Raw genomic sequence first — 8,470 nt, 5'->3', positions numbered from 1 at the left:
CCAACGCTGCATACAGATCCGCTGGGACTGATGGTGTGGTGCAGCAGAGATGGTATAGCTCCCCACAGGTGGAGCTGTAGTCCCAGGGCAGTGTAGGTGCAGTGGATGAGGAGAGGTGCAGAATGGTATAGATGCTGGTACCCAGGTGTAGCGGTGCGGGAATAACTGGAGGACACCAGAGTATGCGGTTCCAAAGCTTTACTCACTGTTTGCAGTTCACACAACTGCCTGCCTCCGTACTGTGTTCTCCAGGTCAGGGCTCCAGGCAGGATAGGATTCTCCCTTCCATACTCCGCCAACATGTACCTTACTGAACGACTCCTCCAATGCGCCTTTAGGTGCGAAGCACTCCAGTACTTAGTTACCCTGGAATGCCTCTCTCTAGATGTTCCTAGTCTTTACTTGTATGACAGACAGCTGTAGCCTGCTTCGGGGACTCCACTCTGCGTCCCAGCTATCTATCCAAGTGCTGTTGTGTCCCAAGTCTATGATGGGAGCAAGGCATTAGCGGCTCACTACTCCTCCGGTGTCTGTTGCCGGACATAAAGATCCAATCAACCTCGGGGACCGCTCTCTGGACTGGAAGGGTTCTCTCTCGTTCTCAACCTGCTTCCCACCGTCCTTCTATTCTCCTTCGTTCCGATCTGTTCTCTCTCTCTTATGGAAGGTTAGGTTATCAATCTTATCAGTCTCTTTCTCTGGTCTTTCTCGTGCCTGTAGCACGTCCCTCAGACACCCATCTCTCTCCAACCAACTAACCCCTAACTTTCACTCTTCCCACTCTTTTGTATCATCTCTCTCCACCCGCCTCCCAGCACATCTCCTGTTACGAAGCAGGGTTCCACGAGGGGTGCTCTGCTAACCCCCAGCATGAAGCTGTTAGGTGGCCCCACTGAACTATCCTGTGTGTGGAATGCAGGTGTGGAGCGTGGTCAGGAGTTCCCACCTTACCTGGATTGTGGGGCACTACACCTTAGGAGAAGGTGCAGTACCTATGTGGCGACTGAAGCCTCAGGGGCGCCACAGGTCCAACGGCTAAATGTGTAGAGAATAAACCACATGAACCCATATTGCCGTTCTTTGCCATCCACAGCGGGAGCGCGGACTCTCACCCTCATTTTCCCACCTATTGCTCGGTGTAACGAGATTCCCATTCTGTGGGTGCAGCAGCTGAGCCATCTTGAATCCTGTGTTGTGGGTTACTACTTCCCCGATAGGTGAGCAGATCCCTATTTTTCACCCAACATATATTCCTCCCTTCGATAAGACACTATTGCACTTGGTGTCCCCTTCATTTTCTTGTTCCAAAAATGGACATATAAGAACCTAGACCAGGTGTGGGGAACCAATGATAAGAACTGAATGAGTTAAATGAATTCTGCTGAACTTTATCTTTTCTTCGAGGAGATGTCTCAGACATCTCCCTTGTGAACCAAGGTCAAATATTTCCTGCTTACATGGCAAAGCTGTTGTAGAAGTAACTATTTTTCTTTTCTTTATTGCGCATGTCTGTAAATATCTAAATTCCTTATCATAAAAGGGGAAAGCTTGACTAAGGGGGGCAGAGGCGCTCAGCAGGCATCCCGAGTTGTATCATACAGCTTGTGTCTGTGTAATTCTTCTCGACGGGGCAATCAATTAGAGACATATGGTGTCCTACACCCAAGAACATCGGTCCTTCAGATGAAAGAAGTATCTGAGGGATCCCGACAGTTTCCTGGCGCCCGAACAGGGACCTGAAATAGGCACCTCTCCGAGACTACCCGACCTAGGGACCACTCCGGTTACTGATGAAATTGTGAACAGCAGACCTAAACACCTGGCCAGGTAAGAGATCAATTCTTCTCTTCTCTGCCCTTCATAATCTATCATTATAACTAAGGTCCGTATCAAGGGGAATCTAGTAGAGGAGGGGGCCGTAAGATCAGGTCCATATAAGAACGCTGAGGAAATCGGGTGTGACACGCATATGTAACTTCTGCTCGAATGAGAGGTTATTGTAGATTCTGCCTGTATACTGCTATCTTTAGGAGAAGAGCTGATGCAAATCAAAATGGGTATGGTGCATGGACGTTTGCGGGAACAGTCCCAGGGTTGAATATACAAAAATTTCACCACGTACGTAAGGGAGATGAATGGTGGATATTACTAGCATTAAATACACATATCCCATTGAATGATACGTTGAGAGGTCTAACATTACGGAATCTAAGGCTGGGTGAACAGTTCATACTGCGCAGCCCGGACGGACAAGTTTTTCACAATAGACGATTCCGCGTTAGGAATCAAGGAGGTCGTTGAGTGGCTGCTTTGATCTGAAAGATTGTGGAAAGTAGAAAAATAAGCTGCACAGTAGGTATTCGTTCAAAGAGTGGTGATATTGCCTAACTGGGTTATGTGACAGCGTCCTTTCGGGGAGGTCACCGCCTAAGCTTAAATCAACACCCTTTACGAATAAACCTTGTGACAGATAAGAGTGTGACCGAATGAGCACAGGACCACGAAATGAGCCTGTGACAGGATATGATTGAAGAACCCCAGTAGATGGACACTTTATTTATAATCCTGTGTGTTGTGGGAGTGTTACTGTTCGGATGCTACCTAGCATATAAGTACACGAGTCACGTAGTACAAGAAGGAACAGACACCCCGTTTAACCTGTTGGCACCTTCGGAAGAAGGTAACGAGGTATAGTAGAGCTTAGTCTTGAGCTTGCCCAATACACCACCTAAGGCAGGGGACCAATAGGAAAGAAACAAGAAAAACAGGATAAGAATAAAAGATAAAATGGGGAACAATCAGGGAAAGACACCCGAAGAAGGAGACCGGTTATGTGATATAATTGAGGATAGATATGGAAGTAGTGCAGCAAAGAACCTGGAAAAAGTATTAATCAAATCCAAAGTGCAAGATAGTCAGGCTGTGTGAATCCTTGTATATATGTCTATGAGAACCTCTGAATAAGATGAGAGATGAGTAATTGAGTAAAAAAAAAAAAAAAAATCAGTGAATGAGCACGTATGAATGAATCATCACACATCATTTTTGTGTCAAGAGATTTGTGACCTTTCTAGTTGTGGTGGAATCCCGGACAGATGCGTTATAGATATTTCAAATCTACATCTGAGACTGAATGAATTGAGTAATGATATAGTTCGTGTTATATGTGGCATTACATTGTAAAGTTTCCTGAATGCATTTGGCCAGAAAAAGGGCAAGGCATGGTTAATCTCATTATACAGTTATCTGCCCTTACAGTGAAATCCCGTGATTTTGAGTTTCTTTGTGGAAATTGATTTTGATAAGTCTAAAGAACTACAGAATTCTGTGAAGGACGACGCTGCATTCTGACGGGAGGGGGGGAAGGATGGCGCTGCGCAGTTTTTCTTCTCCCTTCGCTCTTATCTCTGCTGAGTGTGAGCTGTGCTCAAAATTCTCTGTAATTCTATCCGTAAGGTACGCGCTGAAAGATTTGTGCATTTTAAAGCAACAGTACTTAATTGAAGATTGGAAGTTAAAAGTAAGATATGGTGCCTAATTTAGAAGGGAATTGTAAGTGATTGTTTGGTCATTGTAAGTGATTGTTTGGTCATTAATGTGTTTGAACCTGCTTCTAGTTGTGTGATTGATTTGTATAGCAAATTGTGTCAAATTACAAAAGACAGAGAAGGAAGGAAGCAGTAAAACAAGTGGGACAAATATTGAAAAAGGCAAAAATACCAGAGTGTGAATGTTTGGATGTACAAAAAGGCACAGACAAGGGAAGAAAATAGCAAGTGAATAAATGATGCTTGAGAATGTGCAGCAGTATGGAAGGTGTATTATGAATGTTTGATTGACAAAGTGTAACCAGAGACCCAGACAAAACAGATGGACTTGTAAACACTGTGGTCAGACTCAGACAAACCCAGACTGAATAGCTACTTGTGTGACCTGTGCTACTGACCTAAGCGAATTGCACTAAATCCTATCCAGACAAGATCATAAGAAGCTGACATAATAGTGTGGGTAGTGGGGACATTGGCCCTTGAGGAGTAAGCTGACAGTAGACATCAGACGACCAACCCCATCAGGACCTAGAAGTGTGACTAGAATAAGAAAGATGCAGGTGTATTATCCCTGGAGCCCCTCTGACCAGCTAGCTTTGCTGAAGCAGCTGCCTGACCCTGAAGACCAACCATTCCCGTTTTACAGACACATAAAGGAAGTACAGCAGACATATAAGTGTACCTGGGCAGACCTAGAGAGGTTGGTGAGTTTAAAGGCAGGTGACGCACTAGATCATATAATTAAGACACATACAGATGTGACAAAGAATCAGGCTTGGGGCATGGATGATAAATCTGCACGATCTGGGGAGACGTACTGTGAGTCACTAAGACAATGGGCTATAGTGGAACAATCAGAGCAGTCTGTACTCCTGACTAATGTGACACAGCAAAAAGGAGAGAGTTTAGAGATGTACTTTGGACGGTTACAGCTGAAATGGGCAGACATGGGGTACATTTGCATAAACCCACTTGATGTTAGAATACTGGTGAATGCATTCATTGACGGTATGAACAAAGACTTAAGAGACGCAGTACAGACAGCCAGACCTGAATGGAGACATGTAGATCCGAAAGACCTCCTTAAGGTAGCTAAAGAAATTGAGCAAACAAGGACAATAAGACGACCTGTCATGTATGCTGGAGCACAAGGAAAAAAGTGGAGACGTAATAGGGAAGGCATGTGAGATCACACTGACGTTTCTTTTGACAATCTATTCCCCACATGACATCCATGCCATACTCCTACAAGTTCAACCAAAACATCTGTCTATGGCCAGACAGCTCCGACTTGAGTGTGCTCTACTAATTCCTGAGTATGTCACTCCTCAAAAGATGTAACGTTCTGAATCCAGCCACCCTCCTGCCTGTGGATTCAGAAAAGGGGGAATTGGTGACCGTATTAGCAAGTGAGGAAGGATACTTTGACATGACGCATGAACATGTCTGCATAGAACTGATGAGTCAGGAGACAGTTGGGTTTGCACACATTCATGAAAAACCTGTTCCTAATGCAGACTTTGAGTTTCTTTTTTGTAGATGGCCCCAGATACCACCAGGATGGACGATTCTACACTGGATATACAGTAGTATCCTCACATGAGGTAATCCGAGCGGAACCACTCTCTCCTCACATTTCGGCGCAGGAGGCAGAGTTGAAGGCACTCACTGAGGCGTGTAGAGCCGCTGCAGGTAAAGTCGCTAATATTTTCACAGATTCGAAGCCCATTAAAAATGCAGAGCTGGTGAAACAATTGATGGAGGCATTGATGTTACCAGTCCAGGTTGGCATTGTCAAGGTAAAAGCGCACACAAAGGTGACTCCGTGGAGGTAGAGGGCAATAGAAGGGCGAACGAGGCTGCTAAAATAGCACAAGGCGGCCTAGAGAGAGCAGTGGACGGTGGCGGGGAGTCAGCGTATTCCAGCCACATTGGGTCTAGATGTCCTGAAATCCCTCCAGCATAAAGCTGCCCAAACAGAGAAGGTACACCGGGGGAGACTGGGAGCTGAGCTGAACTCAAATGGAGTATGGGAGAATAAGGATAAAATGTGCCCACCAAAGTCCCTGTTCCCAATCATGGCGCAAGCAGCACATGGCCCCAATCACACCTCAAAAAGTCACATGTGTGCCATGGTAGATGCCTTCTGGATCGCTCCTGGTTTCAGTTACGCAGCCGCGAAACTTGTACAATCATGCCTCATCTGTGCACAACACAACCCAGGTAAAACAGTAAAAGTCCCTAAGAAAGCGACACCTAGGCCTCTCTACCCGTTTCAGAGACGGCAGATTGACGACATACAGCTACCAAGGTAGGAGTGTATGCAAATATCCTAGTATGTGTAGATCTCTTCTCTGGGTGGCCGGAAGCCTATCCGGTAAAATGTGCAAATGCTAAAATGACTACAGACAAACTGATGAAAGAACTGATCTGCAGGTATGGTGTCCCAGAAACCAAAGAAACAGATAGGGGTGCACACTTCACGGGAGAAATAAAGAGGGAAGTCATGCAGGCCCCGGGTGTACAGCAAACATTTCATACACCATATAGGCCACAAGGTAGTGGGAAAGTGGAAAGACTAAATGGGACACAAACTGAAAATTCAAAAGGCCATGGCAGACACAGGAAAGAGCTGGGTGGAGTGCTTGCCTCTTGCACTCTTTTCAGTCAGACACACTCCAAATAGAAACACAGGCTTGTCTCCTTCTGAAGTCCTGAGACTTAGAGATCAGTATGATAAAGACAATGATCGTACTAAAGATGGTTGGTGGTCAGACACTTTCTCCTTTCTTAATCCAGCTAATTGGTTTAAGGGTATTGGAGGCTGGATAGCTGGGATTATACTAAGTTTATTACGTATTGCCATTTGTCTCCTTATAATATATGTGCTATTGAAACTTGTTTTTTGGTGTATCTCTGTATGCAAGAAAAGATGTAGAAATAGATAAGGAAGTTTGACTGTAAACAACAAGAATTTAACTATTATTCCTGAGTCCTAGATTGACATCTCATTTCTGGCATGAAGGAGCGTACTCTTGCAATGATGGACGTGGCTTCAGTATCTGGGGGATGGAGAAGGTAGAAGACCTGTCTCCCTTGGGCAACCCGTTGGCCTGGGATAGTACCTGGTGAACGAGCCACTATCCGCTGTTGTTGCAGGATCCAGTGTTCCAGATTGTGGAAAATGAAGATGTCAAAGGGGGGAATGATAAGAACTGAATGAGTTAAATGAATTCTGCTGAACTTTATCTTTTCTTCGAGGAGATGTCTCAGACATCTCCCTTGTGAACCAAGGTCAAATATTTCCTGCTTACATGGCAAAGCTGTTGTAGAAGTAACTATTTTTCTTTTCTTTATTGCGCATGTCTGTAAATATCTAAATTCCTTATCATAAAAGGGGAAAGCTTGACTGAGGGGGGCAGAGGCGCTCAGCAGGCATCCCGAGTTGTATCATACAGCTTGTGTCTGTGTAATTCTTCTCGACGGGGCAATCAATTAGAGACATATGGTGTCCTACACCCAAGAACATCGGTCCTTCAGATGAAAGAAGTATCTGAGGGATCCCGACACCATGTTTTCTCAAACCAAAGCCAGCTCACACACCAGACCATCAGGTGCACGGAACTCCATCCTGATGCGATGTCATCTTGTAATAAGAGGGGAAAAAATAAGTTTTTTCTACCTCCTTTAAAAAATGTAATCCTCTAATGATTCCAAAAAAGTTTTCACACGATTAAAAACTCCACAGACAGTGTGCAAATATGAGTGCAAGCGACATGTTTCCATCTATGACAGATCTTTCTCAAAGCTCTGCACTTACTGACATACTGAAACACTTAAACCCTGCACTTGCCAATCAGGAGGAGCTCTACAGCATTACAATTATTCTACAGGTGTGTGATTTTACCGACTCTGACTAAAGGCCCCTTCACACTAAGCGAGATCGCTAGCAATATCGCTTAAGTGTCACCAGTTTTGTGACGCAGCAGCGATATCTCTACATGTGAAACTTGCCTCCGACCGGCTCCCCCGCTGGTTATTGCTAATCGCGTGAGAACGTCCTGGGCCGTTTCTCGTCGGCCGCTTCCTGCTGGCACCGGCGAGCGACGCGGGCGGGAGGACGTCTTCATCGCCGCGTCTGACAGGTAAGTAACGACCGCCGACCGCTGCTACATCACTGGTGAGATCTGCCTGTGTGACAGCTCACTAGCGACCACTTAGCGATGCACCAGTGATCCTGACCGGGTTGTATCATGGTCGGGATCGCTGGTGCATCACTAAGTGTGACGGGGCCCTAATAATAGATTCCTGATCTGCTTTGGCAGTAGTGTTTTAAGACAGACAAAATATATAACAATATATACATAATAAAATATCCCCTATTAGCTTTAATAGTGAAACATTATTTTGTTGCGTTTGTTCATGCCGCTGCGCACTCTGGTGTTCAGGTAGTAGATCCAGAAGGCTTCACGTGTGAGGAGACGTCTTTTGTCATCACCTCCACGTTCAGACCTCTGGATCTATTCTATGACACTGATTTGGAATGATGGCAGATTTCCTCCATGTGCTGAGATGAAGTGCCTTGCCGCTCCTGATATGTTGCGGTTTAGAGTGGTTTTTATTGATATCCCTAAGATGCTCTGTAATGCGCGTTTTTTCTTTCTCGTGGTGCAGCCTATATATGATAGGTTTTATATGGAGCAATTTATTTTTTATACTACATTTTTTGAATTACAATTGATGTATTTTTTAATATTAAATTCTTTTGTTTTTTTTCCTGATTTGTGAAGGTTTTTGTTACTAGCGCTTATTTACATGTGGGACAGTTTTTGCTACCACTTTTATAAAAGCCTTGAGTTTCCAGCCAAGTTCGTTTTTTTTTTCTAGATCTATACACACTATTTGATACATAATTTCCTATA

This window comes from Dendrobates tinctorius, unplaced genomic scaffold (assembly GCF_039654945.1).
Source record: "Dendrobates tinctorius isolate UK_male_01 unplaced genomic scaffold, ASM3965494v1 ptg000062l, whole genome shotgun sequence".
NCBI classification, from domain to species: domain Eukaryota; kingdom Metazoa; phylum Chordata; class Amphibia; order Anura; family Dendrobatidae; genus Dendrobates; species Dendrobates tinctorius.
This window is presented reverse-complemented; position numbering follows the sequence as displayed.